Raw genomic sequence first — 22,497 nt, 5'->3', positions numbered from 1 at the left:
GGCTGGCCTGGGGGGGTATCAGTGGGGCAAGTGTGCGTTGGGGATTAGGCTGCGGGATGCTGGGGGGCAGTGTGTGTAGCGGCAGCTGGGGGATATGGGGGGACAGGCTGGCCTGGGGGGGATATCAGTGGGGCAGAGTGTGTTGCGGGTCAGGCTAGGGGATACAGGGACAGTGTGCGTAGGGGATGAGGCAGAGGGGGAGTGTGTGTAGGGACAGCTGGGGGATATGGGGGCGCAGTGGGGGGGTGGAAGTGTGTGTAGGGGTTGCGGCTGGGGGGATATCCATGGGGCAGCAGGGGGGGAGGGGGTGGCAGTGTGTGTAGGGGTTGCAGCCGGGGGGGATATCCGTGGGGCCGGGGGTGGGGGGGATATCCGTAGGGGGCGTGGCAGTGTGTAGAGGGGGTGCGGGCGGGGGGGGGGATATCCGTGGGACAGAGGGGGGGTGGCAGTGGTGTGTGGAGGGAGTGCGGCCGGGGGGGGATATCCGTGGGACAGCGGGGGGGCAGTGTGTGGAGGGAGTGAGGCCGGGGGAGGAATATCCGTGGGATGGGGGGGCAGCGTGCGGCGGGGGGGATATCCATGGGACAGCGGGGGGGGCAGTGTGTGGAGGGAGTGCGGCCGGGCGGGGATATCCGTGGGACAGAGGGGGGGTGGCAGTGGTGTGTGGAGGGAGTGCGGCCGGGGGGGGGGATATCCGTGGGACAGCGGGGGGGCAGTGTGTAGAGGGGGTGCGGGCGGGGGGGGATATCCGTGGGACAGAGGGGGGGTGGCAGTGGTGTGTGGAGGGAGTGCGGCCGGGGGGGGGATATCCGTGGGACAGCGGGGGGGCAGTGTGTGGAGGGAGTGAGGCTGGGGGAGGGATATCCGTGGGATGGGGGGGGCAGCGTGCGGCGGGGGGGGATATCCGTGGGACAGCGGGGGGGGCAGTGTGTGGAGGGAGTGCGGCCGGGGGGGGATATCCGTGGGACAGCGGGGGGGGCAGTGTGTGGAGGGGTGCGGCCGGGGGGAGGATATCCGTGGGACAGCGGGGGGGGGCAGTGTGTGGAGGGGTGCGGCCGGGGGGAGGATATCCGTGGGACAGTGGGGGGGGGCAGTGTGTGGAGGGAGTGCGGCCGGGGGGGTATCCGTGGGACAGCGGGGGGGGCAGTGTGTGGAGGGAGTGCGGCCAGGGGGGGATATCCGTGGGGTAGGGGGGTGGCAGTGTGTGGAGGGGTGTGGCGGGGGGGGTATCCGTGGAGCAGAGGAGGGGGTGGCAGTGTGTGGAGGGGTGCGGCGGGGGGGATATCCGTGGGGCGGGGGGGTGGCAGCGTGTGGAGGGGTGCGGCGGGGGGGATATCCGTGGGGCGGGGCGGTGGCAGTGTGTGGAGGGGTGCGGCAGGGGGGGATATCCGTGGGGCGGGGGGGTGGCAGCGTGTGGAGGGGTGCGGCGGGGGGGGATATCCGTGGGGCGGGGCGTGGTGGCAGTGTGTGGAGGGGTGCGGCGGAGGGATATCCGTGGGGCGGGGGGTTGCAGCGTGTGGAGGGGTGCGGCAGGGGGGATATCCGTGGGGCAGAGGAGGGGGTGGCAGCGTGTGGAGGGGTGCGGCGGGGGGGGTACCCGTGGGGCAGAGGAGGGGGTGGCAGCGTGTGGAGGGGTGCGGCGGGGGGGATATCCGTGGGGCGTGGCAGCGTGTGGAGGGGTGCGGCGGGGGGGGATATCCGTGGGGCAGAGGAGGGGGTGGCAGCGTGTGGAGGGGTGCGGCGGGGGGGGTATCCGTGGGGCAGAGGAGGGGGTGGCAGCGTGTCGAGGGGTGTGGCGGGGGGGGATATCCGTGGGGCAGAGGAGGGGGTGGCGGTGTGTGGAGGGGTGCGGCGGGGGGGATATCCGTGGGGCAGAGGAGGGGGTGGCGGTGTGTGGAGGGGTGCGGCGGGGGGGATATCCGTGGGGCAGAGGAGGGGGTGGCGGTGTGTGGAGGGGTGCGGCGGGGGGGTATCCGTGGGGCAGAGGAGGGGGTGGCGGTGTGTGGAGGGGTGTGGCGGGGGGGGATATCCGTGGGGCAGAGGAGGGGGTGGCGGTGTGTGGAGGGGTGCGACAGGGGGGGTATCCGTGGGGCAGAGGAGGGGGTGGCAGCGTGTGGAGGGGTGCGGCGGGGGGGATATCCGTGGGGCGGGGGGGTGGCAGCGTGTGGAGGGGTGCGGCGGGGGGGATATCCGTGGGGCGGGGCGTGGTGGCAGCGTGTGGAGGGGTGCGGCGGGGGGGATATCCGTGGGGCAGAGGAGGGGGTGGCAGTGTGTGGAGGGGTGCGGCGGGGGGGGTATCCGTGGGGCAGAGGAGGGGGTGGCAGTGTGTGGAGGGGTGCGGCGGGGGGGGATATCCGTGGGGGGTGGCAGTGTGTGGAGGGGTGTGGCGGGGGGGATATCCGTGGGGCAGAGGAGGGGGTGACGGTGTGTGGAGGGGTGCGGCGGGGGGGATATCCGTGGGGCAGAGGAGGGGGTGGCAGCGTGTGGAGGGGTGCGGCGGGGGGGGTATCCGTGGGGCGGGGGGGTGGCAGTGTGTGGAGGGGTGCGGCGGGGGGGATATCCGTGGGGCGGGGGGTGGTGGCAGTGTGTGGAGGGGTGCGGCGGGGGGGATATCCGTGGGGCGGGGGGTGGTGGCAGTGTGTGGAGGGGTGCGGCGGGGGGGATATCCGTGGGGCGGGGCGTGGTGGCAGCGTGTGGAGGGGTGCGGCGGGGGGGATATCCGTGGGGCAGAGGAGGGGGTGGCAGTGTGTGGAGGGGTGCGGCGGGGGGATATCCGTGGGGCAGAGGAGGGGGTGGCAGTGTGTGGAGGGGTGCGGCGGGGGGGGTATCCGTGGGGCAGAGGAGGGGGTGGCAGTGTGTGGAGGGGTGCGGCGGGGGGGGATATCCGTGGGGGGTGGCAGTGTGTGGAGGGGTGTGGCGGGGGGGATATCCGTGGGGCAGAGGAGGGGGTGGCAGCGTGTGGAGGGGTGCGGCGGGGGGGGGTATCCGTGGGGTGGGGGGGTGGCAGCGTGTGGAGGGGTGCGGCGGGGGGGATATCCGTGGGGCAGAGGAGGGGGTGGCAGTGTGTGGAGGGGTGCGGCGGGGGGGGATATCCGTGGGGGGTGGCAGTGTGTGGAGGGGTGTGGCGGGGGGGATATCCGTGGGGCAGAGGAGGGGGTGGCAGCGTGTGGAGGGGTGCGGCGGGGGGGGTATCCGTGGGGCGGGGGGGTGGCAGCGTGTGGAGGGGTGCGGCGGGGGGGATATCCGTGGGGCAGAGGAGGGGGTGGCAGTGTGTGGAGGGGTGCGGCGGGGGGGGGATATCCGTGGGGCGTGGCAGCGTGTGGAGGGGTGCGGCGGGGGGGGATATCCGTGGGGCAGAGGAGGGGGTGGCAGCGTGTGGAGGGGTGGCGCGGGGGGGTATCCGTGGGGCAGAGGAGGGGGTGGCAGCGTGTCGAGGGGTGCGGCGGGGGGGGGATATCCGTGGGGCAGAGGAGGGGGTGGCGGTGTGTGGAGGGGTGTGGCGGGGGGGGATATCCGTGGGGCAGAGGAGGGGGTGGCAGTGTGTGGAGGGGTGCGGCGGGGGGGGTATCCGTGGGGCAGAGGAGGGGGTGGCGGTGTGTGGAGGGGTGCGGCGGGGGGGGGATATCCGTGGGGCAGAGGAGGGGGTGGCAGCGTGTGGAGGGGTGCGGCGGGGGGGGGATATCCGTGGGGCAGATGAGGGGGTGGCAGTGTGTGGAGGGGTGCGGCGGGGGGGGATATCCGTGGGGCAGATGAGGGGGTGGCAGCGTGTGGAGGGGTGCGGCGGGGGGAGGATATCCGTGGGGCAGATGAGGGGGTGGCAGTGTGTGGAGGGGTGCGGCGGGGGGGGGATATCCGTGGGGCAGATGAGGGGGTGGCAGTGTGTGGAGGGGTGCGGCGGGGGGGGATATCCGTGGGGCAGATGAGGGGGTGGCAGCGTGTGGAGGGGTGCGGCGGGGGGGGTATCCGTGGGGCAGAGGAGGGGTGGCAGCGTGTGGAGGGGTGCGGCGGGGGGGGTATCCGTGGGGCGGGGGGGTGGCAGTGTGTGGAGGGGTGCGGCGGGGGGGGGATATCCGTGGGGCGTGGCAGCGTGTGGAGGGGTGCGGCGGGGGGGGGTATCCGTGGGGCAGATGAGGGGGTGGCAGCGTGTGGAGGGGTGCGGCGGGGGGGGATATCCGTGGGGCAGATGAGGGGGTGGCAGTGTGTGGAGGGGTGCGGCGGGGGGGGGGATATCCGTGGGGCAGAGGAGGGGTGGCAGCGTGTGGAGGGGTGCGGCGGGGGGGGGATATCCGTGGGGCAGATGAGGGGGTGGCAGTGTGTGGAGGGGTGCGGCGGGGGGGGGATATCCGTGGGGCAGATGAGGGGGTGGCAGTGTGTGGAGGGGTGCGGCGGGGGGGGGATATCCGTGGGGCAGATGAGGGGGTGGCAGCGTGTGGAGGGGTGCGGCGGGGGGGGGTATCCGTGGGGCGGGGGGGTGGTAGTGTGTGGAGGGGTGCGGCCGGGGCCGGGGGGCTCTGCGGGGTCCGAAGCTGCGGGGCCCGCGGGCGGGGAGCGGCCCGTGGGCGGAGGCGGCTGCGCGGGGCCGGGCCGGGGCGGGGGCCGCAGCGGGCGCGGGGCGAGCGCGGAGCCAGCGGCGGGGAGGAGGAAGTCGGAGCCGCGCTGCTTCCTGTCCCCGGGAGGATGATCGCAGACAAGGCTGGGTGGGGACGCCGCTGAGCCCGCCGCCCCTGCCGGAGAAGGCAGCTCCAGCTGTTCCCCCTCGGGCGAGCCGCGAGCGGCGCTAGAAGGTAAAAGCACCGATCTCAGGGCGGCTCCGTTCAGCTCCGGCCCCGGCTGCTGCTGGCTAGCGAGGGGGGCGAGCTGGGCGAGTCTCAGCCGCCGGGTCCTTTTGTTAAACCGACCCATTTACACCGGGGCAGGCAAGCGGCGCGACGCTGTTTCCACCCAGTTCCCCGCGAGCCGGAGCCGGAGCCGGGCGGCGCGTGTGCATCGCTCCCCGTGAGCCGGCGCGGGGGCTTGGTACGGTCGCTCGTTTAAACCCGCCTGCTCACACACGCTATATGGTTGTGGAGCGAGGCTGCCGCTGGAGGATGTGAATTGCAATCATCACGGGTAAAAGCGTGCGCGGAAATTGCTTTGCTTGACAGCCATAGGTGCAACTGGGCTCGAGAGATCCGCCTTGCGTGGCTGCAGTTTGCAAACGGTCTGGTCGTAGGCACTGAGGGTCAGAGGAAAGTGGCCGCTAGACAGGCATACCCTGCTCAGATAGCCACGGAAACCGCCCACGCTCCGCTGGGAGGTGTTAGGTATATTTGAAGTTGTTTACTCTAAAGCAAAGGAAGAAACGGATTCGTTCGAACCCGTAACCGTGCGTTCGTTTCAGCTGGAAATGCTCCGCTTTAGGAAGCATTTCCAAAGTGTTCACTTCAGCTTTCTCGACAAAATGGGCCGTGGCATTCAACCTGATGATGGTGAGATGGAGCACCAAAAAGTAGAAGTGCAGATTGCTGGTCTCTTAGCAGAATGGTGGCCAATAAACAAGGTGCAGAATGCTTTCCCCTGGAGAGATCCTATGATAAGTCCGTTTTAATTTTAAAATATCAGTGTCTCCTACTCCCCTTTGCAGTGCCATTCACAAATCGGAATACAGGGAAGGGACTGTTTTGGGAATTCAGATTGTAAAAATTTTGCATGGAAAAACAGATTGGGGATTAGACTGTCCATAAAAATGGGACCTTTTACAAAGAGTCCAGTCTCCTCAACAAAGATTTAATTTAGAATTTTTGATCCTCAGTTAATCAATTGATTTACCATTGTAGGAAAAGCTTTTTCATGGATGAATGAGGTCTAGTGTTCCATTTATTTATTTGTTTGGGGAAGGGAAGGGGAGGGGAGGAGAGGAATTTTCATTTAACTGAAATCAACCTTCCTCCCCGAAATAGTCAGTATAAAACCAAACTCCAGCATTTCAATCATACATAAATGTCTAATTACCAGTCTCTTTGGATTAGAATCTTTCCACCCCTTAAAGTTATCATTTTATACCAAAGATGGAATACCAAAGTATTATCCACACCCTTACTCCACCTCCTCATACAGAAGCATTTGGACAAAGCACAAAGGAGCATCTGTACAAAGGATTTGAGTTCAGATTATTATTTTTATTACTGGGATTTAACAGGAAATACTGGTGATCTGTAACTGTTTAATGAGGAGTAACCATGGCAGAGGAGTATTTTGTCTACATTGCTGTTAGAAATATATGCAAAACTATATAAATGATATACAGATGCAGGTGGAAACGAACTTGGGAAACTTAATTCCCTGGGTTTGTTTTTCAAATAAGGGACTCGATGGAGGAGAATCACTTGAAATGTAAGTCTTTCTTGCTACCTTGATTGAAAATGGCTTTATGTGTATACAAAAATCCCCATCTCTCTCACACCACCCCCAAGATATTATTAAAGTTAGAGAATAATCAACTAAAAGGTTAACTTGTAGGACAGAAGTAATTTTCATACTGTGATACCTGTTGTATTTAGCTCACTGTAGTCATTTAAAATTCAGTTTGTTTCCATATTTTATTTAAGGAACCAGAGACTGGCATAAAACTGATTTTTCTGGCCAACTCCCAATCAGGATCCTCCCACTGCTCTCCCTAAGACAACACCGAAGCACAGCTTGTAGTTCTCTGCCCAGTAAACAAACCTCTGAATTGTCAGATAGCTTGGACCAGAAGATTAACCTGTATTTCTATGCTGTATAAGGGAAAAGGTTTCCATGTATACTGGCAGCATGATATGTCCAGTGCAATAATGGGTTTTATTTTTGGTTGTTTTGGGGGTTTTTTTTTTGCTTATAGTTTGGCTGTATTAACTGGATTTCACTGAATACATTTTGAGACTGAAATTTTTAATCCTCTTTTCTGCCATATGGCCAGTGGATGAACTGAAATGAGACTCCATTAATTATCCCATAGAAAGCACTAGGGTGAAGCGCTTGTGTTTTTTAAATTGCCTGCATCTCCTGAGTAGATGTGGTGTGTTAGAAGCACTCAGTGCAAAAGCCTGTCTCTAATGCTGTAAAAGAGCCACGCGGAGATTCTTGATCAGTTTAATTTAAGGCAGTGCTCTGAATGCAGGCCCCATGTGCTGTTGAAGCACTTATTCAGAGGATTATAATAGGTCTTTTCTAATACACCACAAATCTTTTGATTATAGCATTTCTCAATTCAGCACAGCATTGCAGTTGGTACCGTCCGTTCCCTACCCCATTGTTCACCATGAATATGGACATAAATCAGTACCACTAGCCTGCTGATCTATTCTGCATCAGTCATAGTACTGTTTGGATGAGATTCCTCCCCACCACCCCGCCCGGAACCAAGAAGGGACCAAAATATATTAGTTTTTTTGTTTTGCTTTTGTTATGTTTTCCCCAGAAAATAAACTTCCCCTCCCCCCCTTTTAAAGCTGGCCTTAAGAAGAGCTCTGTGTCAGCTTGAAAGCTTCTCTCTTTCACCAACAGAAGTTGGTCCAATAAAAGATTACCTCACCCACGTTGTCGCTCTTATCTCCTGGAACAAACATGGCTACAACAACACTGCAAACTACATAAGGAGTCATGTCTACATACTAAACATATTTTTTCTTCTCATTACAGTATTAGTTACTGTACCAGGAGCCTATCAGAAACAAGTGTGGAACCGATGAGTGTTTCCAGAATGGGGAATCAGGTCATGAGATCCCATGTCCTGTTGGTTCTTTAATATATTTTTTCCCTTGCACAGATGCATTTTCTATTTTTGCTTTAGGCAAGGAGGGGATGGAAGAAAGGGCAGGCAGGGTGCCCTGATTTAGGGAGGGCGTTCTGGGTATAAGGAGCGTCCTGGAATATGGTGCATCCACATCGCGTGGGAGTGGAAGGAGGGCATTCAGAATGCGGGAGGAGTTGGCAATTGTAGTGCATGGGTGGGGGGATAGTGGGAAACCGGGCTGGAGAGTTAGGGAGGAGCCAGGCTGTGCACAGTCTTGGAGAAGGATTTGAACTGGATACAGAATGATCCATTTTCTTTACTGGAGCTGCTAATTGCTTTTAAATGCTGCATGAGGAAGGTTTCTAAGCAGCATTCAGGAACGACTTGGCTAGCACTGTGAGTTTCTTGCTGGACTGCTTCTCTCCAAGGCATGCTTCGTGCCGCTGTGCTTTTCCATCCCAGTTATCCTTGTGACTGAGTGTTAAAGGAGGGAGTGTCCACTTTACTTGTGGGAGTTGCAGTGTGTACCTTCTGCTTTTGTTCGTCAATGGTGTATTTAATTTCCCATATCTGCCAACTCAGCCTCCTCCTATGTGATGCGGATGTGTCTTCAGGCAATGCACAGGAGGTGAGAAATATTTGTGGTCCTGTCTCTTTGTTTGGGAAGCCTTTTCCCTACTCCTTTGGGGGCAGTGTAGGTGCTGTACACCCAGTGGCAATCCTATCATAGAATCATGGAATATCAGGGTTGGAAGGGACCTCAGGAGGTCATCTAGTCCAACCCCCTGCTCAAAGCAGGACCAATCCTCAATTTTTGCCCCAGATCCCTAAATGGCCCCCTCAAGGATTGAGCTCACAACCCTGGATTTAGCAGGCCAATGCTCAAACCACTGAGCTATCCCTCCCCCCTATGGAAGGTGGTATGGTATATATCTTGAGCAGGAGTGATGAACAGAGCGAGTTCAACCAGAAAATATCTGGGACTATAAGCAGTACAGAATTGAGGATCCCCTCCTGCCCGCCCCCCCCCCCCAAAAAAAAAAAAAAAAAAGGTGTCTTGGATTTTGTTGCCTGCAGCTTGGGAACTAATCTTGAAATGTGGGAGAGCAGGTGTAGCAGTGAGGTTGTTTCCATACCCTAGTGAGAGTCTGGTGTGGTACCTCTAGGGAATCCCGCTGGCACAGCTCTTACTCCCCAATCTCACCGGGGCCAGCAATTTATTCGGAACATATTGAGACTAGCTCTCCAGACGCAGAACAAGCAGCAGAAATCGGCTCACCTGAGATCTTGGCATGAGCAAGCACTGCCCTAGTGGGCTGCCGCTGCAGGGTGCGTGTTCCAAGTTCAGGGAGTCTGGGAGCCTCCGCCCCATGCCAGCTGGAAGCTCCAGGGAGGGGTCAGTCCTGGTTAATGAAAACCTCTGTCCCATTAGAAAGTGACTGTAAAACACAGTTCAAACCAGACAGGGCTGCACTTAAAGTGCTGCTCTGTCTCAGGCAGTCTGCAGAGACATACGTTAAAGGAAACCTTGGGAGCTGCATTGGCTTCCCATTCAACTGAAGTAGCTAACTTCAGATGGGCTCAGCCAGTGCCCAAGCATCCATCTTGGTGCCTTCTCTAGCCATCTGGTTCTCGTGCTGGCCTTCGAGAAATTGGCTCGCAACTGGATTTTGATTTCAGGGAAAGTTATAAACCTAGTTTCCTCCCTGTTGTTAAATACTTCGGTGTGTGCATTTCCTGGTGGCACGGCACTACCTCTGGGTGTGTGAGTGACGATGCGAGGAGCCAATACCATCTTAACCTCTTCTGGATGATGAGTCAGATTCTGCCCTCGCTTACACGCCCATGCCACCGCAATGTGGCCAAAATCTGGCAAATCTCTCCCCTGGTGGGGGAACGTGGGGTACTGTAGGGTCACCATATCTGCTCTTAGGCCAACCACTCTGCCCACTCAGCTGCTAGCCTAGGATGTGTGGTCAGAAGATAGAGGGGCGGTCAGGCCTCCCCTTCATTCCAGTGATCCCCAGCCATCATAACCACTCCTTGGGGTCCCCGCCCACTGGTGCAGGTTAGAGTAGCCTAACCCATAGCCGGGGACTGGCCTGGTGAAGGGCAACCCCTGCTTGTGCAAACCCTCTCCTCAGCTGCACCAAGAACTCCTTGGCCAGAGCTTAGGATCTAGCTCAGTACCTTTATCTGCTTGGCTTCTGGCCAGTGAGCTGGCTTACCATGAAGAGTGAACAGAATCCACAGGTTTTTTGTTTGCGAGTTGTTTGCCTAGAAGGAATCAGCCAGTTAGTTGCCAAGAAAAGGCCGATTTCAAAGATGTGGAAGATGTAATGCAGAGGAAGAAGAAGTAGCCATTCTGGCTGGATTCAGGCCAAGGTGACGTTCTGCTCTCATTTTGAAAGGTGATGATGTTAGGCTGTGAGAGAAGAAAAGGGTTGGTTTGTTTTCTGGCAAGCTCTAAATCATACTTGGTCCTGCAGTAACTTACGATCAGCAGAGCTTTCCATAGTGTGTGTCTAGGTGAATGATTCATGATTTCTGCTCCGTATTTCCTAATTTGCCAATGAAATCTGCTTTCCATAGATGACAGCTGACAATTAGCCTTGGCTCTTGTTAGCAGAGGACAGTAATTGGCAGATGCATTGGAGAACAGCTGACTCTAGCCTTGGGGAAGATAGAATTAGAAGCAAGTAAAATGGACTGAGTGCCGGGTGAACAGAGCTTTGAGCTTCCACCGAACAGTGCTGAAAAGAGGCTAGTGAGAGCCAGTGTGACCATAAGCCAAGCCAAGCCAAGTGGCCTGGAGGATGCTCCTTGCATGCTGGGGGCTGGGTTCTCAGGGCTGCTGAGGCCCTAAGTAGTGGAAAGTGGCTTTAAAGCAACCAGAGATGGCCTGTGGAGCATTTGCTCTGTGCAGGGGAACGCTGCTTGCCAAAAGCTGACAGAGTCCGTGCAGCAGTTTTGTGCACCCCGTTCACTCCTCATACTGGGTGGGAGGAGGGGATGGTTTTGGGAGCAGGGAGGGGAACTCTGCTAGCCCTGATCCTCCACTGGCATAAGTTAGAGCTGCTGACCTGCAACTTTAACTTGTGCCTAGGCCCTTTGGCTCAGAGTTAGAGAACTATAACCAGGTTCCTTCTGTGTTCGCCCTCTACTTGGCTGAGTTTGTTTGGGGCGGAGAATCTGCCCCATCAAGTTAGAATTCCTTCCATTGTATTCTCTAATCCACTAGCAAATATCATGTCCTTGCTTCTCTTGCTTGTTTTAGTTCTACCTTTTAAAATAGGGCCACGAGATTGCAAACCATTTGCAACAGAAGCACATATGTTATCTCTAAACAATTGACAAAGTCCCATTAATTGGATTATAGTGCTGGGACTTGCATGGATTTATTTTAGATGGCTGAAGCATACAAGGGGTTGGTTTTTTTCTCTGCTCACACCAAGAGGAAGGCAGAGCCGATTCTGTCTCCAAAGATCACAGCAGCTGTGTTCCACGATAACTGAGGGGACAGTATTCCTTCAAGGCGCGTGCGTGCGTGCATGCCGTCTTCAGCCTAAAAACGGTGTTTCAGAGGCAAAGCTTTTTTTCTTTCTAAAAATCCGTGAGTCATTTTAAGAGACAACCACCTCCAGTACATGTGGTTACCATAGTAATTAGCCCTGGCAAGATGGCGGATTGTGCGATGTTAAATCCCTGTTGAAGTCTCTCACCAGGAGAGACCTGTAGTTGTGTGGACTCTAGGAGAGACCCTCAAGAGTTTTGGGGCCTGATCCTGTATGCGCCACCCAGGTGAAAGTCCCCAAGGAAGGTAGTGGGAATTTTGCCTTTTTTGAAGAGCGCAAAATTAGACCTGAATGATTGTAAATTTTGCCCTCGACTCCAGAGCTGCGAAAGCCACCGTTGCCTGAAGTCTCCTCGCACACAGGACCCTGGAGCTGGTTGTCCAAGGTTTTCAAGAAGACAGGCCCCCTTTCATGCCCCGCCCCTCGGGAGAGCGTCTGTTACTAAGGGAGTTGAAACGCTGAAGCAAGGAGACAGGCTGGGGGAGCGGGTTCCTCTTCTTCAGAGGGCAGATGAGAGCCACAAGGATGCCGAGACAACACCTCCCAAGTCATGAGTGCAGCGGGGCAGGGCCTGTGTGCTATGCTCTGGCTCTTCCCTCCCCGTTCCAGAGCAGCATGTTGGTCAGCGAGTGAGGCTGATGGGGGGGGCCCACTTTGTTTCTAAGCCACAAAGCTGGGAAATCTGGAAGTGCAATGCCTTGATGCCTGTGGGACACAGCAGCGAATGTCCAGAGGATTGGAAGGGGGTCGGGGCTACCCTGCCTGTATCCATCCACCCCAGACACAACCTCACGTCGGAGGGATTTTCCCTCTGATACTGCTGCTTGCTGCCACCCTCACTTTGAACGTTTTTCAGGGCTATTCCCTGAGCTTGGTTAAAAAGCCAAAACAATACACGGACATGGTGCCTCGGGCCCGACTGCGATTCTCCTGCCATGGCTAATGCTCATTCTTACTTCTGTTTCTTTCGCTACATTCTTATGGGGTCTGTTTCACTTCCTTGCTTCCACTTGTCTCATCTTTTTACTTTTTGCTGATTGGCTCATCAGTTCGGTGAAGCTTGCTTTGATGTATCCCCCCCTCCCCTTTCTAAAACCTCGTCAGATGTTTTCTCATTACTGGCTTCTGCTTCAGCGTGTTGCTTTGCCGAAGTGCGGGCAAATCGGATTTTGAAGTCCTCCTCCCTCTACTGGCTCTCCTAAGATGGACAAGATCTTGTATTGTAGCAATGGAGGGAGACGTGCTTTAATGCTTTGAATGTAGGCAAAGAATGGCTCCTTCGCAGAGTGGATCTGTGTAGGCTAGAACTCTCATACACCTAGTCCATGGGCTGGATCCCCGGCCTGTTTGATATCTGTATGTGGCTTGCATTGTGTCCAATTCTGGGGAATCTAAGCTTTCATTTTAAAACCCTCGCTATTTTTAATCATCAGCATTGTGAAGAAAGTTCCTGTTTGAATGTCACTGGTACGGTGTTGTCTGCCAGATTTGGAAGATACCTCTCAAAGCCAGTGTTTCAGGGTGTGAGCTCCTCACTCGCACTAATCGCATGAACTTGAAAAATTAATTCCAGGTGATGAAGACTAAAATTTCATTTGCCACAGGAAGGCTGTGATCTCTGGGCAAGCATCTCATTGACATCCATGGGAGATCTGCTGGGGATTTAGGATATAGCCCTAAATTGATACCCCTGCTCATGGGCCATAGTTAAACATGGGATTTGACCCTCTCCCCTGAAAGAGTTTGACACCACTCATGTAAATGTCACTGTTTCAAATGATTACAAATATGATGCACTGGCAAGGAGGGGGGGCATTACAATGGAGTGGGGAACAGTTCCATTTCGGCTGCATCTTGCACCCTGCCTTCAGCTCGACTTTTGCAGACGGAGCACCACTCACCGAAGGAAACGTTCCAGCATTTACAAACAGCCGGCCAGCTTTCAGCTCTTAGCCTAACTTATAGCAGGAAGCAGGAGGTCAGGTAAAAGTTTAAACTCACATGAGCTTTGATGGAAGCAGGAGTAGCAATAGGCGTCTGGGAGTTACTTATGTTGTTCAGACCCTTTCCTCTTTTCTAGCTGCTGCTGTTTCTTCTTTTTGGTTCCTTATTCATGTCCGTTTCTTCTTGTCCCCATCTACAATAACAGCTGGAGTAGTCCTAGGGAAACGGTGAGATGTCACCAGTGAATGCTGTGGCCAGATCTAATGAGCATACAGTGCTTTGGGTGTAGAACCTGTGACTGACGGGGGGCCCCTGAGAATCTGGATGTTTGAAATCTATCCCTGTCACCTCCGCGGAGAGCCAGGCCTGACAGCTTAAATACACAATTGCTTCCCTCCCAAGGGCAACGCACAGGGCATGGGATGCCCCTTAAATTGGCCATCTTGCAGCAGCAGCTGTACGTACAAATCTAATTCACTGGCAGAAGTCCGAGGGGGAACTACTGCTTCACAGGCAAGTGCTCTGTGGCTGTACTAAAGCAACAATGATTGGGGTTCAAGTCGGTCAAGACAGCTCCAGCCAGAATCTGTGGTCTGCCAGCCAAAATGGTCTTTTATTTAAGACCAAGAAACGTAATACTCAACGTGGGAGGAAAGTTAAGTTTGTGCAACATTGTGGTGAGCAAAGCATCAGTAAATACAGTGTTACGGTTCCCACGCCAGCCGTAACCGGGGCCTTGTGTTGCTTCATATGCTGTTAACTTGCCTGGCTTTATATAAAAATATGACTATTAATGCAAATACTATATATACCCAGGGGAACCAGGTGATGGTTGCTGTGGGAACCAAGACTTTGAATTTCCTGACTGGTGTGCAGAAAACCTCACTCATCATTTTGCATTAACAGTTTATGGCGCCTACCTTTTCTAAAGGCCAATCTGTGATGGGTGATGTGAGCTTCAAATGTATGCACCAAACACTTATTGCAACTCTTAATTGACTGCAGCTAGGGTCTGGCTCCAGCTGCATAGGGGGTCTGATCCATTGAAGTCCTTGGGAGCATTTCCATGGGCTTTGGTCGAAGCCCATAATTCGTAGATTAAGGCTGTTTGAAAGTGGAGCTCTCTCCAAAGCTTTGAGGGTTTGGAGAGAGCAGGAGCCTGAGGCAAACCCTCCTGGGTTTGGGTTACGAGGCCAAAGCCCAATTGACGAAGTCTGAAAAACCCAAAGCCACTTTGGTTTTGTTCACTGTTCCATCCAGAGCTCCCCAGCTTGCTGCACTGTAAAGCAGTTAGTGTCCAACAGTGTGCAGCATGGTCCGAGTCTTGGACAGCTCCATCACTTTTGTTTTATTAACCATACTACTTCAGACATGTCCAGGTCATGTGTCGTCCCACGGCAAGTTTAAAATAGATCTATATTTGGAGATATCTGAATTCAAAGAAAGTCTCTCAAGATTGACTTTAGCCAGGAAAAAACACATTTCTCCCCGCTTCCTCCCGCCCAGTGAAGAAATGAGCAAATGGAATTGTTCCAAGCTTTACAAACAAATGAATCCTCTGCCTGCAGAACACTCCATGGTGACTGGACAATGGATGTACTGTGACTGCTGCTTAAGCCAAATCAAACTAGTTTTCATCCTTATCTTGTCCTCCCCTTGCTCCTCACTCATTAATTTTCTTCACTTGTTATCTCTCACCATCATTGTCGCTCAGTCTATGTAGTTTTTCTGAGAGAGGATCAAGAGGTGACTTGACTATGGTCTACAGGTACCTACATGGGGAGGAGATTTCTGATAGAAGATGGCTCTTTAATCTAGTAGGAAAAAGTGTAACGAAATCCAGCAGTTGGAAGCTGAAGAGAGACAAATTCAGAGTAGGAATAAGGTGCAAATTTTTAAGTGTGGTTGGTGGGTAATTAAGCATTGTTCAATTTATCTAGGGGGATGGTGGATTGTCCAGCTCTCGCAGTCTTTAAATTAAGGCCGGATGTCTTTCTAAAAGAGATGCTCTAGTTCAAACTGAAGTCATGGGCTTAATGCAGATGTTACTGGCTGAGGTTCTCTGGCCTGTATGATGCAGGAGATCGGACTTGATGATCATAACGATCCCTTCTGGCCTTAAAATCCATGAATCCTCTGGTAAGGTGGTCAGCTCTTTGAGGAAGGGTATGTCTCTTTATTACACAGGTACCTCACTCTGCACAATGGGACCCAGATCCCTGATTGGGGCCTTTATGTGCTACAGCAATACAAATAAATAATTATAATTAAGAACATAAGAATAGCCATACTGGGTCAGACCAAAGGTCTATCCAGCCCAGTATCCTGTCTACCGACAGTGGCCAACACCAGGTGCCCAAGAGAGAGTGAACCTACCAGATAATGATCTAGTGATCTCTTTCCTGCCATCCATCTCCACCTTCTGACAAACAGAGGCTAGGGACACCATTCCTTACCCATCCTGGCTAATAGCCATTAATGAACTTTATCCAGTTCTCTTTTAAGCCCTGTTATAGTCCTAGCCTTCACAACCTCCTCAGGCAAGGAGTTCCACAGGTTGACTGTGCGCTGAGTAAAGATAGACTGAGACAAGTATAAGCCTGAGCGTTTTTTTCTCCCCCAATTACAAGTGCTTGGAAATGGGGCTCTTATAATGAAGTGTTCTCTCGGTCATAACTAGCGTCAGACTTATATGTAAATGTCAATATCTTCCTGGTGCCAGGAGCAAACAACTGACTGTCTAGTGATTAGATTACTCAGAGAAGTTGAAAGTGAAATCAGTCTTGGAGCAGCTCATGGTGAAAGCGACGCCCTTTGCAACCCTGGCTGAAGTTACAGCAATCCAGCTACACTAGTCACCCTAATTGATTTAACTGTATAGCTTTAAATGGGTTATTGTGATCCACTTACTCGGTGTGACCGCAACATGAATGGGTGTTGCAGGACTGGGAAGCAGACAAATGAGAGAGATACTGTACTAACTTTTCACACTTGTTAGATAAGCTCTTCTAGCTGGTGGGTGGGATCTTGATCTTGGTAAAATAGGTTTATCAAGCAGTCTTGTAGTCCTACCACAACAGCCTTAGGGAAGAACATTTCCCATAATTGTTACTAAAAGCAGTTTTTCTTGCTGGAAAAATTGCTGGCCACAGCTAGGTTCTGAAAGAGTAAACCTAGTCCAAGAGATAATAGGAGGATATAAGCCAACTACCAAATTCAAGTAAGATGTCTGAACATCAGTTAAGGAAGTGTTATTTTACCCCAATCGTTGGATCCTCCTGTCTCCGTGCAGCAGAATGCTCACTTGATTTCCTAGGGTGTTAGGCACACTCAAGCCCCAGTCTTTCAGTGTGATGGGGGTGGATGCACTTGTGTGTCCAGGCTGAGTCCTGTAGAAATCAGTGTTGTTCACCAAAGGTGCAGGGCAAGGTCATGCAGGGCCAGACACCAGGAAGATTTTGGGGGAGATTTTCTTATGGTTTTGAAGCAGAGATGAGAATGGACTAGCAGAGCATTGCTCTGCATTACTCATTGTGATAAAACACCCAGTGCACGAAATCCAATGGATAAGTAAAAGGAAGGAGGAATATGTCTATGTGACATTGTGGGTAAGATTTTCACAGCCGTCTATGGGATCTGGATTCCAGATCCCATAAGGACCTCCCACACAAGGTTAAAATGAATGGAAATTCACTTCAGTTGCAATAGGGGGATTGGATGTCCAAAGAGGATGAGGTTTTTTTAAATGGTAATTTGTAGGTAATTTAGGTTTGCTCAGAAGTAGGAGAGAATCTCCCTCTCCCAGGTTTTCCCTGTGTGTAGAGCATTTAGACAAAGAGAGGCTTATTGCTATACCATTGAAATTAAACTGTGCCCTCTCAGCACTCTCTGGAAACTGCTGTGCCCTTTGGAGCAAAGCCAGTCCCGAAAAGTGTGCTTCAGTCTCTTTAAAATGCCAAGATTATTCAGCAGCACCTAAGGAACGTGAATTTTAATCGCTGCTGTGGTCTGTCAGCTGTGGAATCTAAGAGTGATTGGGTGCAAAGAGATGGGAATCAAAGTAGTTTTAGGGGTCACAGTCCTAGGGTGGCTGGCCCTTTAAGGGGAAATGGGGCCTCAGCCCCACCTGTGACTAGATGTGCTCACCTCCCCAGGTGGGTAATAATGAATGAGGCCATGTGACTAACTTGAGCCAGGCCTGGAGAGAGAAGGGAGGAAGAGACAAATTCCTGGGCTAGTTCTTGGGGCAGGGGGTTTAACTTTCCCACCAGGCAGGACGGAAGCCTGGGAGCAGCTGATGGAAAAAGCGGGAAGTAGCAAGGCTCCTGCAGGAACCCTGGAAAACCAGGGGGAGAGCAGCAGAGGCGGCTGGTTTGCTGACCATGTGGAGCCAGATGGCTGGAAAAGGCAGGTGGAGGCCTGTGGAGAATTCTGACAGGATAGGGCTAGGCATAAACACTGGCTCCGTGGGTACTACGGGGCTGGAGCACCCATGGGGAAAAATTCGTAGGTGCTCTGCACCCACCAGCAGCCACGCTCCCATCACCTCCTTTCCCACCCTGAGCCTGCTGCATCCCTGTTTCTCCGCCCACCTCCCAGCACTTCCCGCCACCAAACAGCTGTTTGGCGGCGCTTAGGACTTTCCAGGAGGGTGGAGGAGCAGGGACGTGGCGCGCTCAGGGGAGGAGACGGAGAAGAGCCGGGGCAGGGGCGGGGACTTGGGGGAAGGGGGTGGAATGGGGGTGGAGTGAGGGCAGGGCTAGGGCTGGGGGTCAAGCACCCACCAGGAACCGTGGAAGTCGGCGCCTATGGGGGCTGGGTGTAGCTTATTTTGAGACTTGACTTTCAGGATTGTTTTAAACTGTTCTGTTAATAAACTCAGCCCCCAGGAATGGTGTCTCTGAACAAAAAGCCTTTGTGGATTATTCCTGGGAACTGAGCAGAAGGCAGCTGAAGCAGAGTAGCCGTAAGGTCGGGTCTCGGGAGGCGGTTGACCCTGTTAGTCATCAACTGGAAATTTAGTCAGTTTAAAAAAAACAAAACAACAAACAAACAAAAAACAACAACAAATAAAACCTAAGTAAGAAGTGGTGTCAGACACTACTCCTACCCCTGGGTCCCCCTCCCAGGGCTTGTGGCTTACAATCACATTTTCCTATTTTAAAGTGCTTTTGTTTAGTCTGTTGCTTTGGGAAAGATCTGTGCAGAGCCAGCTGATGGATTCTGCAGGGGAAGCACTGAATGAGGGAATCTGTCTACACCGAAAGTGCTGTCAAATGCAGAATGAACAAACTGGAGAGGGGCGGGGGTGGGAAATGGGGAAAGAAAACTTGTTTTCTCATTTTTCACGTATTGCCATCTCGGGTGTTTAAAAACGTCAGGAGAGAAGGAGGAGTTCTTAGCTTGTTGGTGTCCCTTAAGTTTCAGGTGGCTAACGCAGCATGTCTGTGAGGAAGTAAACCACCATTAAGACCAAAAAAACAAACGGACTCAACCAGTTTGCTGGTGTCAGCTCAACGGCTAACCAGGAAACTGTTTGCATTGCTTCTCTGTATGTCTTGTCCCACTTTTAGCTCCCGCTGAGGTGCTCCATGATGTCATCCTAATGGTCTCTGATAGTTTCTGGGGCCTAGGGGAGACTGAGCAATATAAGGCCACTAAAATGATTGGGATTCTTGTTTCTCTTTGAAGCTGCTCATCTTACACCCCACAAAAATCTTCCTTCCTGCACTAGAGGATCTGTTCTATTGCAAGCAATTGACAAGATGAAATCCTGTCCCTCATTGAAGTCCATGGAAAAACGCCCATTGATTTAAATGGGCCTAGGATTTCACCCACTGCACATGTGGGTAAACAGGACTAGAGCCCTTATGTTTAAGCCCCATTAATATAGGCGTCTGCAAGTTGAGCTAAGGGAGAATTCCTGCAGCTACTACTGGTAGTAATAATACCTAGCTTTTATGTAAACCCTCTTCATCAGGAGATCTCAAAGCGCTTTACAAAGGAGGTCAGTATTCTCTCCATTTTATACATGGGGAAACTGAGGCACTGGGCAGTGGAGTGACTTGCCCATTGTCACCCAGCAGGCCAGTAGAGGAGCTAGGAATAGAACGCAGGTCTCCTGAGTCCCAGGCCAGTGCTCTGACCACTAGACCAGCAGTCCTTTCGGGGGAGGGGGGCCTGGGGCCCCCCTGCTGAAACCCTGAGCCCTGTCGCCCCCCTATGGAGCTGAAACGGCGCGGTGTGGGGCTGAAGCCCTGAGTTCCCCTTCCCTCTCCCCCCTTAAGCCAGGAGCAGCATGAGGCTGAAACCCTGAGCTTCCCTCTCCGCTGAAGCTGGGAATGGCGGGGCTGAAACCCCAACCTTCCCTCCCACCCCCCACTGAAGCAAGGAATGGGGCTGAAGCCTTGAGTCCATAGGCAAAGTTAAAGGGGCACAAGGGTGTTGCCACCCCCAAACTGTAGTGCCTTACCCAGAATGGGCCTGTCCTGGGGGCAGCTCCACCCCCACCACATCCCTCCTCCTCTCCCTCAGGCCCCCACCTCTGGTCAGATCTGGGTGGGAAGCTGGAGCCAGGCAGCTGCTCCTCTGGCTGCGGTGGTGCCATGGAGTGGGCAGCTGTGGCATTCCCCTGTCTGCTGCTGGTGCCCAGGTTGTGGCTGCTCCTCAGCTCCTACCCCCCTTTTCCTGCTCGCGCAGCTGATCAGAGCTGCCCAGGCTCCGGGGCTGGCAGAGGCCTCAAAAAGAAAAAGTTGAGAACCCAGTAATAGAAAGGCCCTCATCCTCTCTGTGGTCCGGCCACTAGATGGCAATGCCATGTGCACCTTTCACTTCCCTATTGAGTGTGTATTGTCTGCAGCCTGGGTGTTAGTTTCTCTTCACCCAGGGAGGAGACGTTCCCACAAACCATGAACAGATGCACTATGCTGTCCAGCGTTTGCAAGTGTCCAGCGATTGCGTGTCTTGCTATCTTGTGTTACCCCTGTTTTTTGAGTCATTGAGTATATGTTAAAAATCTGACTGGTGAGCCTCCAGTTTGGAATATATCCCCCGAGAGGAAATTGACACACTCACCATAGAATTTAGCTTGCAAAATGCTCGGCTGTGTACAGACACCCAGTAAGAGGCAGTCCCTGTCCCAAAGATCTTGCAGTGTAAACGGATAAAGGGTGGGATGGGAAACAGACACAGAAATAGATTGTCAAGGTCATGCAGCAGGCCAGGGTGGCATTGGGATTTGAACCCAATTCTCCTAATTCCCAGCCTACTGCCTCATCCCGTGGACTACGTTGCTGCAAGCTGGAGTTCTGTCATGTGTAAGTTTAAGGATTATGGGCTATCAGAAAGGTTCAAACATTGGACCTTCAGGTTCCCCAGCATGTACCTGTACCACCTGAGCTTAAGGGGTAACTGTTGCACGTCCCATGACAGCTCACTGTAATAATGACAGCTGGTAGCATTGCTATTAAGGTTGTCCGACACTTCCCATTATAAGACCCTGTTTTCAGTGCCATGTAACTTTATACCTCAGTTCCCCATCCATAAAATTGGGCAAATACCCTCTCATCTCATAGGGGTGCTATGAAAATAAATCCGTTCTGTATTTGTGAAGCACTCAGATAATGTTGTGATGAGGACCACAGACAAGCCTGGGGGGAAACTAATCATTCTGATTTCAGAGCAAGGTGTGAGTAGCATGCAGTGAACGAGGCCTTGGGACGCAGGGATAGCTCAGTGGTTTGAGCATTGGCCTGCTAAACCCAGGGTTGTGAGTTCAATCCTTGAGGGGGCCACTTAGGGAACTGGGGCAAAAATTAGGGATTGGTCCTGCTTTGAGCAGGGGTTGGACTAGATGACCTCCTGAGGTCCCTTCCAACCCTGATATTCCATGATTAGGTATGCTATGTGGTTAAGAAGAGAGAACCAAACTGGATAGATGCTCATTCCTGAGCACTGTCCATCTTGTGCACTGAATGAGGCAGGGGTCCTGTGAATAAAATAATGTGTGATCATGTAATTAAAGACTGTCCAATTAAGGGGCCAAATTAAGCTGCACAGGCATCCTTAATTGTCGCATTTCCTACATGTTCAGTGCTTGGCTTTGCAATGTTCCTTTAACACAGTATTCTACAGAATATGCAATGCATGATGAGGGGGTGTGGCATAAAACTTCTAGCTGCATGAAATAGCAATACTGGTATTAGCTGGGTGTGCAAAGCCATGAGTGAGGTTATGCAGGTTGTTCCAAACGCATGCTGCTAAAACCTCCATACCGCACCGCCAGGTAGTTCGTGTATACCCAGGGATATTACAGAAAACCCACTTTCGAAATGTTAGACTTCTTAAAACTTTTACTGGGGCTATTGCTTGTGTCCCTCCACCTGTGAAACCAGAGGGGTCGGGGAGAGAAATATAGATTAAGAAATTGAAAATCTCTATATGTCCCCTGAAATAGCTCTTCTGCACTTTGCAACATCTGAGCTTAAAGAAACCCAGTTGCTCAGGGGTTTGCTGGGAACCTCCCCTTAAAGTGGTTTAAGTTCCTGTTTCTAGCTCTGTTGCAGTGCTAGATACCAAACCTTCAACCAATCACTAGCTCAGGTCTTCAGAGGGGGTGTGATACTGGGGGGAGGGGAAGTTCCACACTGCGGGAGGCGGGGGGACTATTTATGCGCCAGGCTGCTTGTATTTTTCTGAATGGTGGCTGTATGAAGCTGCTCAGAGGTTTGGTATGTTAAAGGAAGTCTTTAGGATATGTCTGTGTGCAATTAGACACCCACAGCTGGCCCCTGCCAGCTGACTCGGGCTAAGGGGCTGTTTAACTGCGGTGTAGACCAGTGGTTCTCAACCTTCACAGAGCACTGTACTCCTTTCCGGAGTCTGATTTGTCGTGTGTATCCCCAAGATGCACCTCACTGAAAAAACTGCTTGCTTACAAAAATCAGACATAAAAATACAGAAGTGTCGCAGCCCACTAGTCCTGAGAAAACCATATAATTATAAAATAAATTAATGGGAATATAAATATTGTACTTACTTCTCAGTGTTTAGTATAAACAAGTCATTATCTGTATGAAATTTTAGAGTTTGTACTGACTTTGCTAAGTGCTTTTTATGTTGTTGTAAAACTAGGCAAATATCTAGAAGTGTTGATGTACCCCCTGGAAGACCACTGTGTACCCCCAGGGGTACCTGTAGCCCTGGTTGAGAACCACTAGTGTAGAC

The 22,497-nt window shown here is 53.1% G+C and overlaps 1 protein-coding gene across 3 annotated transcripts in view; it reads left to right on the top strand.

Annotated features, from left to right (window-relative positions):
- The window catches only part of GNG2 (G protein subunit gamma 2), a 98,777-nt gene that overhangs the window by 5,237 nt on the left and 71,043 nt on the right, over positions 1-22,497 (top strand). Inside the window, exon 1 of one of the 3 annotated variants that reach the window (XM_077819635.1) lies at positions 4,644-4,784. The exons of 1 other annotated variant lie outside the window; for it this stretch is intronic. The gene's annotated coding sequence lies outside the window, so the exon portion shown is untranslated. Of the gene's footprint in view, positions 1-4,643; positions 4,785-4,805; positions 5,110-22,497 lie in introns of those variants that run through there. One more of the 3 variants, XM_077819636.1, reaches the window with a different exon arrangement.

Source organism: Eretmochelys imbricata, chromosome 6, assembly GCF_965152235.1.
Source record: "Eretmochelys imbricata isolate rEreImb1 chromosome 6, rEreImb1.hap1, whole genome shotgun sequence".
Lineage (NCBI taxonomy): Eukaryota > Metazoa > Chordata > Testudines > Cheloniidae > Eretmochelys > Eretmochelys imbricata.
This window is presented reverse-complemented; position numbering and strand designations above follow the sequence as displayed.